Source organism: Ornithorhynchus anatinus, chromosome 2 (genome assembly GCF_004115215.2).
Source record: "Ornithorhynchus anatinus isolate Pmale09 chromosome 2, mOrnAna1.pri.v4, whole genome shotgun sequence".
Lineage (NCBI taxonomy): Eukaryota > Metazoa > Chordata > Mammalia > Monotremata > Ornithorhynchidae > Ornithorhynchus > Ornithorhynchus anatinus.
Genome location: NC_041729.1, coordinates 46,361,031 through 46,381,567, shown reverse-complemented (window position 1 = coordinate 46,381,567; position 20,537 = coordinate 46,361,031). Strand labels below are relative to the sequence as shown.

Sequence of the window (20,537 nt, the reverse complement as noted above, 5' to 3'; positions counted from 1 at the left end):
TAGGATGATTTTTTTTATGACTTCTGCTGGAGGACCGTGATTAAGCTTACTTGCTCATGGGGGGAGAAGGGGAAGCAAGCCTGGAGCTCTCAGCTGCTAAATGACCAACCCAAAGGCTGATGATTAAGGGCGGCATTATTTCCGTTTTACGGGAGAGATAAATCAAAATGGAGACCTTCCCTCCTCAAGAAGAGCCGTGGTAAAAACGATTCAGGTCAGAGAAAGAGTGGGGAAAGAGAAGAGGACTGGGTTCTAAAGTGGTAAAGAAAGAGAAGGAAGTGCTTTTTAGAGCATCGAGGAGAAAATGGATAAAATGTGCCCTTTAATGGAAGCAAAAAGCTTTGAATGATTCCAAAATGATTCAAAATATTTCAGGGAAAACAAGACGGGATGACGAGTCAGAGAACATCTTTCAATCTTGGGTTTCCTTTTCTCTTTAATGGCCTAAAAAGGTCCCTGACGTGCAAAAGGAAAATCTGCCATAAACAAAAAAAGCCCAAAGCTACCTAATGTTTAACAACAAGGGGGCGTGCAGTCGAGTCCTGGAAGAGGGGGTGGGGGACATGCCAAATCCAGCCTAATGAACATTTCCAAGCTGCCTGTGATTCAGTGGCTGCAGCTGGGTCCCAGTTAGATAGGGCCAGCGATAAGTCCCAAACCTGAGCCAAAACCCACTAATGAATCACCAAATTGGGCTAATAATAATTTCAGCCTGCAGACCATAGGGTGCTGACCTTTGGTTTATAGCTTCTTGGCTCAGAGGGGCTTAGGACACCTTATTGGGTCCACAATTCATCCTCACAGATGTCTTATGGAAAACAATTTGCTGGCATCCCATTCTACTCTCATGCCACCCTGATAAAGAGGGCAGAGGCGGGTAGGTGGGGTCTGTTTTTTTAAAAATTGGGCAACCTGACGAGGACCACAGATGCAATACCGCTTGCCAAATCCAACACGACGAGGCAGAAAAGGAGTCGGGACTAGAATTCAAGCCTCCTGACTTTCAGCCTGGCACTCTAATGTCTGAGCTCTGTTTGAATCCAGTAATTTTCTGTTGGAAAAATCCAACGGCACCTCAAGCACCTTTATCCCGCAACACGGCCCACTTGCTTCTTGAATGGCAGTGTGACAGTCTCCCCAACTGCAGGGCACACCTGAGTCCCTCAGTATCCTTCAGGGAGCCGTCCTGCACTGGCTGAATAAGAGTCAGTTGCCCATCAAACCACCATATTTATTGAGCGCCTACTGGTCGTGGGACACTGCGGTATCTGGGGGAGTAGCCCAGAAGCAAAGGACCTTGGTCCCTGCCCTCGCTGGGTTTACAATCTAGGGAAATCGAAGGAAGACAGGAAGTCGTAAGCGATTTACAAACAAAAGGAGCCCAAAGAAACACAAGGAGACATGAGGAAGTAGGTTGGGCTGAAATGGCTGAAGAAATAATGGAATCTACAACTGATCATACGTACACCTAAATGTCAAGGGTGGGTGAAGGGACAGAGTCAACAGGCCTTTTCCTAATCTTCTGAGAAACTGGACCTTACCTAAATGACAGTCCAACAAAACACTTTTGCCATTTCATTCGACGGGTAAGAACACGATCCCACTTTCTGCCACCATCTTCTCACACACGGGTCTGTATGCCTCTTGACTTCAGAACTCCACTCGAAAAGCTACAAAGTAAAGGACCGCTAAACCTTTACGGATGAAATACTGGAACAATAAAGGAGCTCAGAAATGAAATTTATTTTGGCTTGAGCCGTGTTCAATTCGAATGGCGGCCCTTCACCCAATCTTCCGCCGCTTTAAGTCCCCGCAGAAAAAAATCGCTGCTTGATGGAAAAAACACGGAACACCTCACGAACACACACGTGTATTTTGGTTTACTGGAAGTACATTCCCAACAGGTTTAAACTTGAGGCTAAGACATTTAGGCTCTGCTTTTCAACATTTATTCCCTGCTAACTGCAATCTTTGCCATTAGACCTTAGGGCACATTAACCGGATTTAAGATTTTTAGATGATTAAAATGAAAATGAGCCTTGGAATTTAAGAGAGCAATCTTGATATTTGGGGAGAGTTTGCGGGGAGTGTAAATGGTTTTTACCCCAGTTTTGTATTTCCTCTTAAAAAGTTGCCCTCCCAAATAGCCACCCTGACCTTGAAATGTGCCATCTAGTGGCCACTGCCCCTGGTTCCAGAATTCATTCAATCGTATTTATTGAGCACTTACTATGTGCAGGGCACTGGACTAAGCGCTCGGAAGGTACAATTCGGCAACAGATAGGGACAATCCCTGCCCAACGACGGGCTCACAGTCTAAACGGAATGACCACGGTGCATAAAGTCTGGAGATATGTCACGTGCTAATTACGGAGAAGCAGCACGGCTTAGTGGCAAGAGTGCGGGCTTGGGAGTCAGAGGTCGTGGGTTCTAATCCTGCCTCTGCCACTCGTCAGCTGTGTGACTTTGGGTAAGTCACTTAACTTCTCTGGGCCTGTTACCTCATCTGTCAAGTGGGGATGAAGACTGTGAGCCCCACGTGGGACAACCTGATTACCCTGTATCTACCCCAGTGCTTAGAACAGTGCATGGCACATAGTAAGTGCTTAACAGATACCACAGTTATTATTATTATTATTGACACAGCCCAAGATCCAAAAGCCCCCTGTGACATAATGCCCAATCCCTGCAGGGAATTCAAACCCCTCCCCTGGTGCTGTTCTCCCTTTGCCCTGTTCTGAGCAGTTTTCCTCCCCCTCCAAAATAGTAACTATGTGCCTCCCTTGCCTGTCTTCCTTCAAATGCATTTCTTTTTTCAGAGCAATCACTGATAAAGTCATCTCCCTTCCAGTCCCTGCTGGTGTGCAGCAGGAGCAGCAGCAGGAAGGCAAGGGGTGTGGTTACTCCCAGGAGCCAGAAGGAGGGAGGGAGGAATGAGAGAGAAAGGACGGACCAAGAGATGCGGAGGCTACCTGAGAGGAGGAGGGCGATCAGGGACCTAGGAGGGAGGCTGCAGGCTTTATGGAACCTGAAGATCAGAGCCAGACCTAGCAGTGAGGTAGCCAGGCCAAACAGGGCCCAGAGCTAAGATCCAGTTGATCAGTCACTGGGAGGGGGCGGGCCCGGGAGCATGGTGAGGGGCTGGAGGGAGGATGAAACGAGGGTGTACAGGGTCAGAAAAATCCCGAGGAATCAATCGGTGGTACTTATTGGGTGGTTACGGGATGCACAGCACTGTGCTAGCCACTTGGGAGAATTGGTAGACACGTTCCCTGGCCACAACAAGCTTACAGTCTGGAGGGGGAGACAGGCATTAATATAAATTATGGATATATACATAAGTGCTGCAGGGCTGAGGAATAATGGGGAAGGGCATTAGAGAGACATCCACAGTGTGATTTGTAATTACCCGTAGGGCAGCATGCCAGCAACGGGAGATTAACCAATTACATTTTTCTACCCCACAATACGCCGGTTCACAATACACCCACATTTTCAGGGCACATATTAAGTGTGAATCCGGCCATATTTAGAGCTCTTCACCTATTAGCCGCACCCTTACCTACATTCATAAAAATATATCAAAATGTGGATCAAACGAGGAAAAAAATGAGTTACTCTCGAGTTTCAGCGTAGTCTCGGAGTTAAAAACAGCAACCCCATGAGAACTAAATGCTCAAGTGAACATCTCGTGGAAGCTGATTTCTGAAAGTTAATTTCTCGAAATATGAGTAATGGTATTTACGGAGCACACAGTGTACTAAGCACTTGGGAAGTTCTACAGAAAGGTCATGTTTCCTTCCCACAGGGAGTTTACACTCCAATAGGGGAGACAGCTTAATATAAAAATATTTACAACTGAGTAAAGACAAATAATCGAATAATCATTCAATGGTATTTGAGCAGTTACTGTGCCCAGAGCACTGTACTAAATGTCTGAGAAAGAGTTGGTAGACATGATCACAGCCCACAAGGATTTTACAGTCTAGAGGGGGCGTATACGTCTACCGAGGAACGGAGTACGTAAAAGTGCTGCTGAGTGTAAATAAATAAGGCTCCCTCACTCTCTTCTGAGAAAAAGGAAGCCATGAGATGAGAAATGTCACCTCCTTGACCCAGCCTCCAGCTCGCCACAAGGCGGCATTATTTCTAGATGTTCAAATCATTCCCTCCTTTTTCAATATCTAAGCACTGCCAAGACAGTCCTATTTCCTCCCTCTCACCTCTCTTTCTCCCCCTTGAAAATGTTCACCTCAAGTACAAAGAAGTCAGAACTGGACACTGGCTGATTTAGGGGCAAAGTGCCACCTCCCACCTCGCCACGAATTGCTCCACCCATTCAACAGTCTCTTTGAAGCTCATCTCAGCACTTTGCCACCCCACTTCTAGCTTTAAGACCCCAAAGGGTTCACTCGGTGAACACAGCATTGAGTTATAGAATGAAAGCTTCCCTAGGTGCCTGGGGACTTAGTGGAAATCTGGGGGGAAAAAAAAATAACACTCTCGTAATTGATTTGGGCCAGAGTCCTTCTCACTCTAATAAAGAGATTCAAAGCATGAGAAGATGTAGGAGCAAAAATAGCCATATTAGGGTACTGCTTATTTTTAAAAAGGTATTCAGTTTGCTAAAACATGACTGATGAAAGAGGTTAAATACTAAGACCAGTATGTTTTATTACTCTAATTTAACGTCCTAAGTTGGAAAAGACATTTAATAAAGTTCATTAGATGACAGAGTAGCTTTTAACTTCGTGGGCCACAGAGCACATGTTGGTGAAGAGGACAAAATGTACAGCCCATCGTAGTCAAGTTTATTCCTTAGCATCGGGTAGTAGAGAGAGTTAACTTTTTTATTTTGGCAAGGCCAAAAAGCAAACTCATATCATCTGGGACCTAGATACCAGTTCAGAGCCAAACACTTGCCAGGAAAGTGCAAAGCAGCTTCCACCTTGGCTGGCCTACACAGTGCTTCTTGCCAGGCTTTAAAGATCTGAAAATAGCCGGCTATTGTTCCCCACCCCCATCTACAGTTATCTGATTCAGCGTGGAAAGCAGAGCATATGCAAGTTCTGTACCCATGCATGGCACTTTATAAATAGCGTTTCCAGTTTTAGGATTAAAACTGAAAAGAAAACGCCAAAATTAGAAATGTGTTTTAACACAATACATTGAAAATTACAAGTTTAAGTGTTGAAAATTCAGAACACATGACTTCACAGTGAGTCAGAAAATAGTAAAGGACTGTTTAAAAGGACGGACATCCATCGCCTCTTTAATAAAAAGTCTTCTCACTTCGAATGAGGAGAAAAAAAAAATCGAACTGACATTTCTCATGCATTTATTTCAGCTATGGCACAGCGGCACAACTGACAATTGAATTGTGGCAGTATTTACAGGGTTGGAAATGTAATGGGCCTCTTCTTGAGACTATTCAAAAAGAAAACTTTTTAATGTTACACGTGACTCATTTTCAGACGTTGAACTGATTTAACTGGGATGGGGTGGGGGTGAGGAGGGGGAGAGAGAGGAAGAGACAGAGGAACCTAAGCCCTATTTCTAAATCATTAACTGAAACATTTCTTTAAGTTTCTGGGTTCTGCATTGTTTTTGATTAACATTCTTCCCTGAACAAAAAAAACCCCAAGAACAGAGATTTTACAGGTTGCTCCACAAAAGATTAGGTTTACCATTTCGACAACACTAGATTACTCAAAGAGCTTCAGAAGGTATTATCATGAGTAATGGGGTCCAAAACACATCGTCATATTGTACAATATACACTACTGACAATTTTTATCCATTTAACCATGCAAATAATCCAATATGAGGGAATGTATCACCTAGGCTTTAAGTATACTGGTTTAACTCTATTTTCAGTCTAATACATATAAGCAGATGTATGCATATGTATAATACATATTGCATACATACATTGCATACATATTGCATACATAGATGCATATGTATAATACATATACATAGAGAAGCAGCGTGGCGCAGTGAAAAGAGCACGGGCTTTGGAGTCAGGGCTCATGAGTTTGAATCCCAGCTCTGCCACTTGTCAGCTGTGTGACTGTGGGCAAGTCACTTCACTTCTCTGTGCCTCAGTTCCCTCATCTGTAAAATGGGGATTAAGACTGTGAGGCTCACGTGGGACAACCTGATTCCCCTGTGTTTACCCCAGCGCTTAGAACAGTGCTCTGCACATAGTAAGCGCTTAACAAATACCAACATTATTATTATTATTATAAGCCTTCCCCACTATTTTCTGGCCTGGTTAACTGTCTGTTCAGCAATATCACCTGGAGGTATGTGGGGGTCACTTATGGGACCTCAGGGTACCAGGTGCTTAAGCATAAGCATAGGAAGCAGTTTTCTGCCCTCAAGGAGCTTTCCAAATCTATCCAAATCTTGTCCCCAGGCCAAGTATCCACATCACACTACTTCAGTGGAGTTAAACTTTCACAATGGGCTCATCCAAACCAAAATGTCATTCATTCATTCATTCGATTGTATTTATGGAGCACTTACTGTGTGCAAAAGCACTGTACTAAGCACTTGGAAGAGAACAAAATGTCCAAATAAAACCTAAGCATATATTTGGGATTCTTTCTGGAAAGAGAATCACCAGGCAATAACAATTAAGTCATCAGAGAACCATCCACTTTCTCGACCTGCCACTTTCCTCTAAACTCTGCTAGAGAGGACCACTTGCTGACCCCTAGACATAAGGGTGTGAGATGCTATAAAGAGGTTACAAAGTTTCATCCGCAGATGCCTCAGAGGTTCAGGATCACAGCCAGACTGCTAATCAATCAAACAATGGTGTTTATTGAGCATTTACTGTGTGCAGAGTACTGTACTAAGCACTTGTGAGAGTACAATAGGGACGGAACATCCCTTTCCTCCACTTCTTAGTCATGTGTTTAGCATTAAAAAAAGGGAAAAATTCAGACTTCGGTGGAACACACTCAATTTGAATACAATGGTGGGTGGGATGCAGTTGGGAGCTTCAAGTGCCGTCATTGGAAGGCTACCTTTCAATCTCTAAAGGCCTTGTTTTTGCTGATGTTTCCTCATAGAGTTACATCCTCATCTTCATTTAAACATCTAACTCCCACCATAAACAGAGGCAGGCAGGGCTCACTCTTCCTTTCCCCAACTTGGAATAATTTCTCTCTGACCAAGTGTGAACTTTGGAAGAGAAGAGGGCTAAAGTACTCATAACTAATAGCCACTCTTCTGGTCCTCCAGAAATCCCATCCTGCCCCAAGACAGGAAAGTAGCCTTACTAAAATTCAAAACTCTGTCCCAACCCAGAGACCCAATCATTTCCAAGCTGAAGGAGATCATGAGAAACCTGAACAGAAATACAGATTTTTCTTCGCCTTCACGAAGGTCTGTAAGAAGCGCCTGAGTACCTTCCCCAACCTCAGTTCACCTTTTTTTATAGCAAATTAGCAGAACTAAGAATGAGACAGACACATTAGTAGAGTAAATTTGCAAATTCCATCATGCAAGGTATGCAGGCCCAGGTCAAACCACAGTTGGGAAACATCAGATGGTTCTTCATTAAATGATCATGTCTAGACACTATATTAAACAAATGAGGAGAAAAATCTAGGACAGAACGACCGATAAGCAGCCGTCCCTCCCTTGTGGGATATGAACGGAAGACACGCATTTGGCTTTATTTAAAAACTCTCCAAGTCTGTACAAAAACACACAAAAAGGGTTGGGGGGGGGGTTGAGTGGAGAGAAAAGGGGCTTGGCAAATCTACAATTTGAAGCATTAAACAATTTATTAAAAGGAGTTGTTCCAGCCCTCCAGCCTTTCATGCCGAGTTAATTATAGAACAAGATTAGTTGCAGAAAACAGACCGATGAACAAATATACATAATGAAAGATGATAGTGTAAGATGTGTAGAAAATGTTGAGGAAGCACAGACCATTAATGGTTTCTCTTCAATAAAATACATTTCAAGGGACCATAGCCTGCATTTGGAAGTATCTTTCTTGGCTCCTTCACTAAGCCCACAGCTAGATTTCACTTTTGAATTTTTTTAACCTTAAAAACAACCCTCTCCCACAGTTTTCTTGCATCATATCCCCTGCTTCCCGCTCACCCAAAATTTTGATCTATGAGCAAGAAGCTGGAAAGTGAAAAGTCATTTTTAAATAGAAATCGCCTTAGAGCTCCATCTCATTTATGACAACTGTGTGCCCCCTTCCTAAGCTTTAACGCCCAGGAGGGTCCGACACCAGACAGGGTGGGTCCTCTTGCCCTTCTAGAGCACCAGATCTTGAATACCCTGGCTTTAGTTCGAGATGGCTGTTTACACACCCAGTCTTAAGCCTCTTCCCCTCTTCCACCTGGGCCAACCACAAAGGCATAGCCAACTCAGCCCAGCTCTTCCTCCTCAAAACCAAGCCCTCGGCATATTGGGGAAGTTGGTCCTGGCCAATATTAAATCTGCACTGCGGGGAACACAAAGATCATCTGTGTTTTCATTTCAAGCTGGCCCCTTCGCCAACAAAATCGCCATAAAAGAATATGCAGTTTTGGTAAACTCAAGTGCTGGTTTAGACGGCTGCATAAATCCACTCGGTATGTGCTGAAGCTATCCCTACACTGCTCCTGATCATATAAGGAGTGAATTCATCTTGCGGCATTTGCAAGTAGGACATGGAATGAGTTTAACTGGCCTTGAGAAGAAGGGCCAGTCTGGAGTTTTGACCAGCTGAACTGATTTTCGCAGAATTTGTTCCATTACTCCCACAAAACCAAATGGCTTTGTCCACTTCACTAGCCCAGTGCTTAGTTCAGTACCTGGCACATCGTGTTTAAACAACAGCATAAAAATGAAGATTCAGCAAAAAGCAAAATGCCTAATGGTACCTTTTCTATTTTTTAATGGTATTTGTTAAACATCTATTATAATAATAATATTGATGATGATGGCATTTGTTAAGCACTTACTACGCGCCAGGCACTGTTCTAAGCGCTGGGACAGACGCAAGGTAATCATGTTGGTCACAATCCATGTCCCACATGGGGCCCACAGTCTTAATCGTTTTAGACTGTGAGCTCGTTATTGGGCAGGGATTGTCTCTATCTGTTGCCGAATTGTACATTTCAAGCGCTTAGTCCAGTGCTCTGCACATAGTAAGCACTCAATAAATACAATTGAATGAATGAATCCCCATTTTACAGATGCGGAATCTGAGGCCCAAAAAAAGCAGCATGGTGCAGTGGCTACAGCTTGGGCTGGGAGTGAGAAGGTCATGGGTTCTAATCCCAGATCCACTGCTGTGTGACCTTGAGCAGGTCACTCACTTCTCTGTGCCTCAGTTCCCTCATCAGTAAAATGGAGATTTAGACTGTGAGCCCCATGTGGGACAGGGACTGTGTCCAACCTGATTTGCCCGTAACCACCCCAGCGTTTAGCAGAGTGCTTGGCACATAGTAAGCGCTTAAATACCATCATTATTTTTACTTGCGCAAAGTCACACAGCAGCCAAGTGGCAGATCTAGGATTAGAACCCAAGTCCTTCTGACTCCCAGGTCTGTGCTCTATCCACTGGGCTACTACTCCTAGTCAAACTTTGCCCTTCCTAGTGAAAGGGCTTGCCTTCTCTACGAAAACCCAGTGGAACTTTTTTGGTGTGAAGTTCATCATTTGAAGCACGAGCAGCTTTGGAGGGAGACACCTATCCTAAGCACAAGGGAAATTGAGTCCAACAGGTGTAAGCCCCTAGACAACAAAAACAATTTTGATTTAGAAAAAAAGATGCAGCCTGGGATAAAGGAATGGATAAATTAGAAGGCATTCCAGGATGGGTAGGAGAGTCGCTGCAGTGCCTTCTCGGCCTCCTTGGCCTTTGGAGCCAAATGAAACATCGAGCAATTGCAGCCTCAGCTCCCTGTGCTCTCAGCTTCCCTCACCGAGCGAGAAGTGTACCTTCCCTGCCACCTGGGGCCTACGGCACCGATTCCCCTCCGCACCATCGAGGAGGAACATCTGGTATTCGCCTCCCTGGGCATCCTCAGCCCCCGGCCACCGCAGCAGAGGAGCTCTCTGCCAGCCCCCACTATGCCAGGTGCCTGCCGGACTGGGGATAAAAGCCACTGTCGGGTGTCCTCGGCCCCTCTCTTCCATCGCGATTGAGCGAAACGTGTACCCCTCGTACCCTCGACCCTCCCACCGTGACTGAGGAATTCCCAGGCTGTGCTGCTGTGCCTTCTCAGCCCTTCACCACCTCCAGAGCCGAACGAACCATCCGACATTTGCAGGCTCGCCTCCCTACGTGCTCTCGGGCCCTCTCACCGCGGCTGAGCGAGCCACCATCCCTCCCCCGGTCACTCAGGGCCAGCCTCGGCTCCCCTCTGTAGCACCGAGGTGACCCTAGCCTATCCTGCTTTTCACCGCCCGGGCGGGAACGAGAACAGCACCAGCAGCATGAGACCTCAGAGGACACCGGGAAAGCTAGCAACCGCATAGCCAGTGCTGCGGACTCTGAATCACGAGGAGAAATTCTGCTCCTCTTAACCACAGCTCTCTGCTGACTTTTGTTATTTTGTGTATTGCACATTTGTCCTTTATGCCATTTTAATGTTTCACTGCTCCTGATGTGTCTGTCTCCAGTCCTCCCCCACCTTCTATATTCATAGAATGAGCGTACCTCGAGGGCCAAGGCCTTTGTCTAATTTCCACCTGGATACTTTTTACTCTGTGATACTTAGAAACTTAGTGCTCAGTACTAAGGATTTTATATGCCCAGATTGTATACATCCAGATCTTCTCAAGTTCAGTCTCTATGCTGAACCGAATGCTATCCCAATAACAGCATTTCCCCCAACAGAAATCTTATCAGCTAGGGAGAGGGGGACATTCTGGACCAGCATATTTATCACCTGATGCCATTAAAGGAACAGAACTTGAATGTCCAAGTGAATTGAATCAAAGTATCTGCTTAGAGCCTTAGCTGTCACCTAATCCACATTTAACAACTTTATTCCTTCCCTTCTGTGGAACTCAAAACCAGAATATTGGAAGAATGGGTCGATATTAAACAAGAGTGAACTCACCTTGAAAATAGACTTCTTGCTTTATTCTAGGTCTGTGGCTGTCACCACTTCAGCACATGCTGGGAAGTATCGGTGGGAGCAGGAAGTCTGACACTATTAAGAAACAAGGGCACCTAGTAAAAACAAAACCGAAACAAAAATGAGGAAGTTGTTAAGACTGAAGAGTTAATTAAATTACTAGACAAAAATGTAGTTGTGATATTCATGGAAAAATCAGGAAGATTTTGATTTCTTAACATGATGTTTCGGTTTCTCTGGAATCTGGGTTAGGATACCTACTCATGAGAAAGCCACTAACAGACTTACCTCCAATATGCCCACAAAATTAGTTTCCCATAATTCACCTATCCCAAAGACATGCTCGAACGACAACTAACTTCTCTCTCATCATAAAAACTCAATTCTTTACAATTTCTCTCTGAAGAACTACCTTAATCTTTGGCGGTGAACGTTATTTTCCTTCCTGATAGTTCACATTGCCCCAGCAATAATAGCCACATTGAACATTAGCTCTTACAAGGCCGCTATTTAAAATTTTAATTAGACACGAGGATACCTTATACGCAACTGTTTAGTGACTATTGACCTCCACTATACTAATAAGGCCAACCAGCAAACAGACTCCAGGAAAGTTAAAAATCTTTCCTTCCTGAGGTATCAAATGCTGACTGGGAATGAACACACCTTATAAGATGAGTAATTGTACTATTTCAATGGGAAACACTGAGGGGACAGAGCGACTAATTAAAAGCACTTCAAAAATGAAATTCAAATGAATGCGGCAGCTTTCATCCAAGAACCACTAACAACACTATCCCATTTTTCTCCTTGCTTGTGGAGGAGGAAGCAAAGCTAATCCTCATTTTATGGCCAAGAACACAAGCATGTTGGGTCTGGGACCTACTCTTGGTCATGGATTGAGTGAAGAAGCTGAAAAGAACCTTATCCTCCATTCAGGGTTGCCAATGCTTCCTCATTTTGGAATAAAAGCTATCGAAGCACCAGGGCCACAGAAGACTATAGGTCCTCATTTTGTGGGAGTATTGCGGGGAGAAATTTAGATGAGAAAAGTGGAATGACCCAAAAAAAAAAACCAACCTTCCTGGTTCTAATGGAAAGAGATGAGGAATTTGGTTACTATTGCTGCTTCCACACAATCTGCTCTACTGCACAATTCTACCAACGGGCAAAACTGGGTTTTCCTGTTCAGATAGATACCAGGTCATAGGGAGTATGAGGTATGACGAGCCTCAGTCTTTTGCACAATTACTCTCTCTAGCTTTCCCACCTTTTAAATACCTGCAAGGTCTCACCTCCAGTTTCATGTCAGAAATGACTTCATTAGGGGAAAGGCTTATTTCAGAACCTCAGTAAACAGCTTAAACTCTCCACCACTACCACCGTCATCTTCTTAGGAAGATCTCCCCATTACCTGAGACTGGCAAGAATTCATCTCTTTGTTTATCATTAAGTCCATTAATTGCTTATTATTTTGGCCACATCGGGTTAGCCAAGAACTCATGCTTCTTTACAAACTTGAAAGGGAAGAATCAAATCTGGGGGATACACATGGAGCAGAGTAGCACGCAGGGACATTTTTCTCTTCAGCTTCCAAATTAATAGAGAAAACAGAATTTTAATATTTGCTCAAGCCAAAAGGATAAATGTCACATACCAATCCCACCAAAGTAAAAATACACCTTCACCGACTCTGCTGAGCGAAAGGCCAACACCCAAACACAGCATACTATCCAACAATCTACTTCTCAACAAGGAAGTGAACCACTTTAAGGAAACTGGCCTATTTTCTGGTAGACTGTCTGGCAGACCCGGGGAGCGAGCCCCAGGACAAAACCCAAGTTCACAAGCGCATCAGTCAATTTCCCTGATTTTACCAGTGTGAGACCGGGGTCCATGACATAAAAATCGCATAAAAATGACAGGTCGTGTTCCAACAGCAAGATCCTGGAGTGGAACCGTTGTGGAGTTTCATCTCCCTGTGAGGAGCAGTGGCACTTAAAAGGACAAGGAGATGGAGTGCATCAAGGATTTGTTGTAATTCGACCTGGAGCAATTCAACGTAGGAAAGCTAAGAGATCCCAGGAAACATGAAGCTCTTTGGGTGGAGGCATAGAACGGCCGCACAGTAAGCTCTTGTGGGCAGGCAGCATGTCTACCAGTTGTGTTGTACTCTCCCGAGCACTTAGGACAGTGCTCGGCACACAGTAAGTGCTCAATAAATATAACTGAGTGCTCACCTTCATGTGCAATCAAGAATGTCAAGAGGTGCTAGTTGGAAAATGGGCCACAACCATTCTCAGAGGAAAGAATGCTCCACTCATCTCCCTAGCAATCAACAGTAATGAGCGCTTGATATGTGCAGAGCACTGTACTAAGCGGTTGGGAAAGAACGTAATAGAGAGTGGGAAGCCGCGAGTCCACCCTCCACAATTTAGCAGGCACACTTTGTTCCTCCTTGTACCGCCACCTCCGTCTCTCGCCATCGACCCCTCCCTCCAACCAGAGGCCCTTCTCCCAGTGGGCAGGGATCGTGTCTACCAACTCTAGCGCACTGTACTCTTCCAAGACCTTAATACGATGCTCTGCACACAGTAAGTGCTCAATAAACACCATTGATTGATTCATATCTGAGAGACTGCTCCTCTCCCTATCTTCAGAGCACTACTAAAATCCAACTCCTCCAAGAAGTCTTCCCTAATTAACTTCTGCTCCCTCCCCGCCCCCATCCCTCCTTCTTTCGGCGTCGCTTACGCACTTGGGTCTGTACTCCTTAAGCATCTGATATCCAACCCACCCCCAGCTCCGCAACCCTTAAGTTCTTATCCTGATACTCAACTGCCTCCCCTATAATTTAGCATCTGGCTCCCCCCACTAGACTTAAGCTCCTTGAGGACAGGGATCGTACTTGTCCGCTCAACTGTATATATTTTCGTTACCCTATTTATTTTGTTAATGAATTGTACATCGCCTTGATTCTATTTAGTTGCCATTGTTTTTACGAGATGTTCTTCCCCTTGACGCTGTTTAGTGCCATTGTTCTTGTCTGTCCGTCTCCCCCGATTAGACTGTAAGCCCGTCAAACGGCAGGGACTGTCTCTATCTGTTGCCGACTTGTTCATCCCAAGCGCTTAGTACAGTGCTCTGCACATAGTAAGCGCTCAATAAATACTATTGAATGAATGAAGTGTCTGTCGACTGTCTTATATTGTACTCTCCCAGGTGCTCAGTACAGTGTTCTGCGCCCAGGAAGTGCTCAATCAATCGATCCTTAGGCAGGAAAAGATTATTAGTCTCACTGCTTCTCTGTTGTCTGGGCATTAAGCAGTCATGGTGCTTCCTAGGTAAATTCAGACTCCCCTAAACCAAGGCTGCCATTGTACTTTTCTCCCTCTTATAATCTCTCCCTTTAATATATTTCAGACTCTAGATAGCTCAGATTTGGAGAGTTCCCAAGATACCGTTTCAGTGCTGCACTAAATTCATGAATAAGTGATCATTTGTAGTTACAAGTCTGATAACCCAAACCCCTCCCCCCTCAAAAAAAAGACTACCAATCATTTGTAAAGTTAGATCAGAGAATCATTTTAAGGCCTGAATAGCAAGACAGCTGCTCATCTTAATACTAAACTAGGCTGAGGGGAAAGCTTCTGAACACTGTCACACACTGGTATTCAGCCAGTACATAGTGTCAACATCTGTAAACAGATACAAAGAGGTAATTGTAAGTTATTAAGAGACATGGTAACAGCAGTTACCATGTAATTACCATTGTTTCAAACTAAGACATCAGGTCCTCACCTTAAAAACAACCAAAAATCAGCAGGCAATCAACTTGTCAACATAGCGTGTAAATCAAAATCAAAATAATCTGATTCAATTTGAAATCGTCTGCTGAAACGTATAGCCTTTGAATCACTAAACAGCACTTGATGGGCCTCAAGGCCCTGCTGTGTGGGCAGCAGCAAAACTGGAACACCCTAATTTGATAGAAATTAATCTATAAATGATCAGTGGCCTGGACTGTCAGATTTGAAAATACAAATCGCCACCGGTACACCTAGCGCCAATTTGATCCTATGATTTGGTGGGTGGGGTGCTTCTCAAGCCCACCTCTTGCTACGATTAAATCCCCAGTCCCCATTCCCACTCCCTTCTTCCCCCTCATCCTTCTCTGAATGCAGAAAAAGAAGAAAAAAAGTCACCAGCTTCCAAATTGACTGATGAAATTTCAGCCCACAGGATATTTTCATCCTTGAGTAATAATAAACCATTGAAATAAGGATGAATAGTGGAAAGCTTGTCGGCCCGCTGGCTAGAGCATTTTAAGTGCAGTATTAGCATATAGAGTAAGTCAAAATTTCTTAACCTGGGCCAAACCCCAAAATGCCAAATAAATGAAGAGTCCCTGTTCCTTTGACTGAGCTGGTTCCTCTTTAGTGTGGTGGCTGGGGGGGGAGAGTCATGATTTTTTTTGGACTGAATTGTTGACTATAGCATTTTAATATCAATGGCATTTATTGAGCCCTTACTGTGTGTAGAGCACTGTATAAACTAAGCCCTTAGCGCTGTTCTGCAAAGAGTAGCTATATATAGGTACACCAACATTTTACTTGCATTCAGTGTGGGGGCTTTTTTTGTGAGTTAACACCCTTCTCCTGTCTCTCCAATGCTTTTTCGGTTATGGATTGTCCATGAAGGAACTTTCTGGCTGGCTTCTGAGACTACCACAAAGATTTGCCAGGGAAAAAGTACCTGAAAAACAGTGCCATTGACTTCCTTAATATCTGATTCCTCTTTTACAAAAAAAATTAAAAATTAGTAGCTCTGATATTAGCTATAGATACACTAACAGCCTTTACTACACCATTCAGAAACGCCAGCTCTCCCCAAGAATGCAGTGTTTACTAGTTCAGTAATTAAAAAATATATGAAATATTAAAAAGGTGGTATTTATTAAGCACTTACGATGTGCCAAGCACTGTACTCTGCACTGGAGCAGATGCAAGATAATCAGGTCTCACGTGGGGCTCAGAGCCTAAGCAAGAAAGAAAGCACGTATTGAATCCCCATTCTGTCGATGAGGGAACTGAGGCTCAGAGATGTTAAGGGACTCGCCCAAGGTCACACAGCAGACCGGAGGTGGAGTCGGTATTAGAACCCAGGTCCTCAGACCCCCAGGCCCGTGCTCTTTCCGCTAGACCGTGCTGCTTCTCTGCTCCAGTATTACTCCAGAAGCATTTTTTTTTCTAATTTTGTCCAACAAGATGGCTCATCAAAGTGCTTCATTTAACGAGTCAAATTTAAGGGGCCTATTATCTTAAACAGACTATCCTGCCATACTAAACTTGAGAGGGTTAATGACCTCAAAATGAAAGGATCAGGAGGGTGCAGCAACATGCATGACTTGCCAAACTGTTTTTATTAGGATGGAGAAGAGGAATAAGCCTTCAGATTTACTTAGGGCTGAAAACAGAGGGCTTCTGACCCAGGAACAATTTTTAGAGTAAACTGCCTAAAAATAACTGCAAATTCCATGTCATAATTTAAGAGAACTACAGCTGATCATCCCATTGGATTCTGGCATGGGACAGCCAGGACTCGGAGGCTCATTCCATCAGCCAGAAGACACCACGGGGACTATCTGTCAATTAATCAATCAATCAAGGATGTCTACTGAGCGCTTACTGTGCGCAGAGAGCTGTACTCCACGACTGAGACAGTATAGTACAACAGAGTTGGTAGGCCCCTTCTCTGCCTTACAATCTAAAGGGGGAGATAGACAATGATGTAAACATGTTATGTATATGTACATAAGACATTGCCTTTATGTATATGTACATTGTCTTTTCCCTAACTCACCCATGATCATAACACACCAATGCACCTGGAAGAGAATAAGCACTAACACTCAAAAACACCAAGATTAGAATGGCTTCGGGATGCTGGAACGGCACAGTTAACACTTTCCTTTTGGTTTTCTTTGCTTATTTGCTCTTCGGTCTGAACCTCTTCACAAAACACTTTCCCTCAATACTGCAGTAGCAGGGTTCTAGAGAGGTTACCTTACTTTTCCTTCATTACCGTAACAAAGATTGAATTATAGGCCCGAGTACTTATTTCATCTACCAAATCTTATCGGCACCTTAATTTCTTGATAACTGAGGGAAGGGGGTTCCTCTTCATATAATAGAAAAATTCCTTTTTAAAGGTCCCAGAGTTCTTTCGTGGAGTCGAACAGTTTTATCCTTGATCAATCCTCCGGTGAGAAGTTTGGTCAATCCAAATCTCTTAGAAGGTCTTTAAAAAAATATAGTCCTGGCCTACATAAAGCACTCAAAAAAGTTTCAAGACTGGGTCACAAGTAAAATAAAGGTAGAAAACTTTCTACAACCATCCAAGCGGGAAGCACGTTAGATCACCTACCAGTTATGAACCAGACAGCACCTCACAGAATAAAAAAATTTACAAAAACATCCCCACACCATTTCTTTTTGGCCTTCAGAAAATAAAACGGTAGCAAATGTTTCCTTTCCAAATAACCTCTTCACTTTTCTCTGATTTGCTTCCTTTCAAGCAGGCTACGAATCCTTACCGATGTGTAAGGAATCAGGAACAGAGATAAAAATGGCAATCGATGCAAACAGCCCTGTCACTGAATATTTGTATCAAATACCTGAAAGGAAACATACAGTAGTACTGACTTGACTATCCAATTGTGTGAGGGGGGTGGCGGGGGGGAGAGAAGAAGGGATCTGGGGCTTTCTCCTCTTTGAAGAACTATAAAATGCGGGTGGAGCGAGGGCCACCGAATCTAGAATTAGCAGAACACCAAATCATCTTACCAAGGCACTGAATGAGGCGTTAATTCCTCATTCTAGACTATTTAACACAAATTTGATTTCCTGGCTCACGGGACTCTTCAGAAGCCCGAGCACCGGAGGAAGGAGGGGTCAGAGTACAACCCAAACTAGGAGGTCAAGGTTCCCTCTCCATAGGGGCCAGCCCTATCATTCATTCAATCGTATTTATTGAGTGTTCACTATGGGCAGAGCACTATACTAAGCGCCTGCAATGTGCAATTGGACAACAGGGAGAGACAATCCCTGCCCAACAACAGGCTCACAGTCTATAGGGGGGAGACAGACAATAAAATGAGTACTCAGGCGTCACTACCATCAAGATAAATAGAATCATAAATATATACACATCATTAATAAAATAGAGTTATAAATAATATATACAAATATGCACAAGTGCTTTGGGGAGGGGAAGAGGGAAGTCTACAGCTGTTGGATACTGTGTGAGTCTTCCTTTACCCCAACAGCCTGCGGACCACTGTGCCACGATGCCAGTGGTCAGTAATAATAATGTTGGTCAGTAATAATAATGTTGGTATTTGTTAAGCAGCGTGGCTTAGCGAAAAAAGCCCAGGCTTGGGAGTCAGAGGTCGTGGGTTCTAATGCCGGCTCCGCTGCTTGTCAGCTGTGACTTTGGGCAAGTCACTTAGTGGAAAGAGGCCAGGCTTGGGAGTCAGAGGTCATGGGTTCGAATCCCAGCTCTGCCGCTCGTCAGCTGGGAGACCATGGGCATGTCACTTAACTTCTCTGGGCCTCAATTACCTCATCTGTAAAATGGGGGTGAAGACTGTGAGCCCTACGTGGACACTCTGATCACCCTGTATTTTCCCCAGCCCTTACAACAGTGCTTGGCACATAGTGAGCACTTAATAAATACCAACATTATTATTATGACTAAACTTCTCTGGGTCTCAGTCCCCTCACCTGTAAAACGGGGATGAAGACTGTGAGCCCCACCTGGGACAACCTCATTACCTTGTATCTTCCCCAGCACTTACAACAGTGCTTGGCACATAGTAAGCGCTTAACCAGTGCCAATATTATTATTATTACTACTTAACGTCTCTGGGCCTCAGTCCTCTCACCTGTAAAACGGGGCTGAAGACTGTGAGCCCCTCGTGGGACAGCCTGATTACCCTGTACATACCCCAGCGCTTAGAACAGTGCTTGGCACATAGTAAGCGCTTAACCAATACCAACCTTATTCTTATTACTACTTAACTTCTCTGGGCCTCAGTCCTCTCACCTGTAAAACGGGGCTGAAGACTGGGAGCCCCACGTGGGACAACCTCATTACCTTGTACGTTCCCCAGCGCTTAGAACAGTGCTTGGCGCATAGCAAGCGCTGAACCAATGCCAACATTATTATTATTATCATCCAAACCACATGCAGTCCCCCTCCCCCCCCCCCACCCGAGCTCAACACCCGGCAGCCGAGGGCCCACCGAGCCGGCCGCAAAACTAGGACAAAAGACTTAATTAAAAGTGGAAACGCGGGGAGGGGAAAGAAACGACAAGACGGGGCGGCATTCGCCAACCGCATCCCACTTCCTAGACAGGCTTCATTCATTCCATACTATCTATTGAGCGCTTACTAGGTGCAGAGCACTGTACTAAGCGCTTGGAATGGACAATTGGGCAACAGATAGAGCCCATCCCTGCCCACAGTCTAATCGGGGGAGACGGACAAAAACAAGACAACTTAATCACGATAACTAGAATCAAGGGGATGGACACCTCATTAATAAAATAACAGGGGAATCAAAATAGAGACAAATGAGCACAGTGCTGGGGGAGGGGGAGGAGCAGGGGGAAAGGGGGCTTAGCAGAGGGGAGGTGAAGGGGGAGCAGAGCCAGGCCCCATTTTTCCGCCCCCCACCATGGCAGATGGTTGGCGTCTACTACAGAGCGGCTGGGAGGCCTTCAGCAACGAGCCCCTGAAATGGGGGCTCATCATCAGAACAATGATGATGATGGCAAGGGAGGCATAATGATGAGCACCATAATAATGGTGAGCGTAATAATGGACTAATGAGGGGCAAAATAATGGACTAATGAGGGGCAAAATAATGGACTAACGAGGAGCAAAATAATGGGCTGACGAGGAGCAAAATAATGGGCTAACGAGGAGCAAAATAATGGACTAACGAGGAGCAAAATAATGGAATAACGAGGAGCAAAATAATGGACTAATGATGAGCCAACTAATGAGCATAATGATGGCATCTGATGATGAAATAAAAGGGGGGAAGGACTGGCCCTGGGCCTCTTACCTGGGTTGTTAGGGGAGGGTCTCCCGAGGCCCCGCAGCCCCCGGCCGGCTTCATCCCTCTCCCCGCAGCCCCGGGGGAGTGGAGGCGGGGGAGAGAGGAGGGTCGGTTCTGAGTTCGAGGCCAGTCCGCCGGCCAGTCCTTGTCACCCACTCACAAGCCCCGGCTGCACCCGAGCCGCCTTCGGGCCGGGCCGGCCAGGACGGCGGCCGCGAGGACCCAAAAGACCTACCATCTCCAGTTCGCGCGCCTGTCGCCGCCGCTGCCGCCGCCGCCGCCGCCGCCGCCGCTTCTTCTTC

At 44.9% G+C, this 20,537-nt stretch overlaps 1 protein-coding gene across 2 annotated transcripts in view; it reads right to left on the bottom strand.

The window, feature by feature from the left end:
- DCUN1D3 (defective in cullin neddylation 1 domain containing 3) overlaps nucleotides 1-20,517 on the bottom strand; it is a 40,199-nt gene extending 19,682 nt beyond the window's left edge. The window contains exons 1-2 of one of the 2 annotated variants that reach the window (XM_007657567.3): nucleotides 20,471-20,517; nucleotides 11,091-11,203 (exon numbers count right to left, since the gene is read on the bottom strand). The gene's annotated coding sequence lies outside the window, so the exon portion shown is untranslated. Of the gene's footprint in view, nucleotides 1-11,090; nucleotides 11,204-20,241; nucleotides 20,442-20,470 lie in introns of those variants that run through there. The other variant, XM_001508228.5, reaches the window with a different exon arrangement.
- Nucleotides 20,518-20,537: the final 20 nt, after the last annotated feature.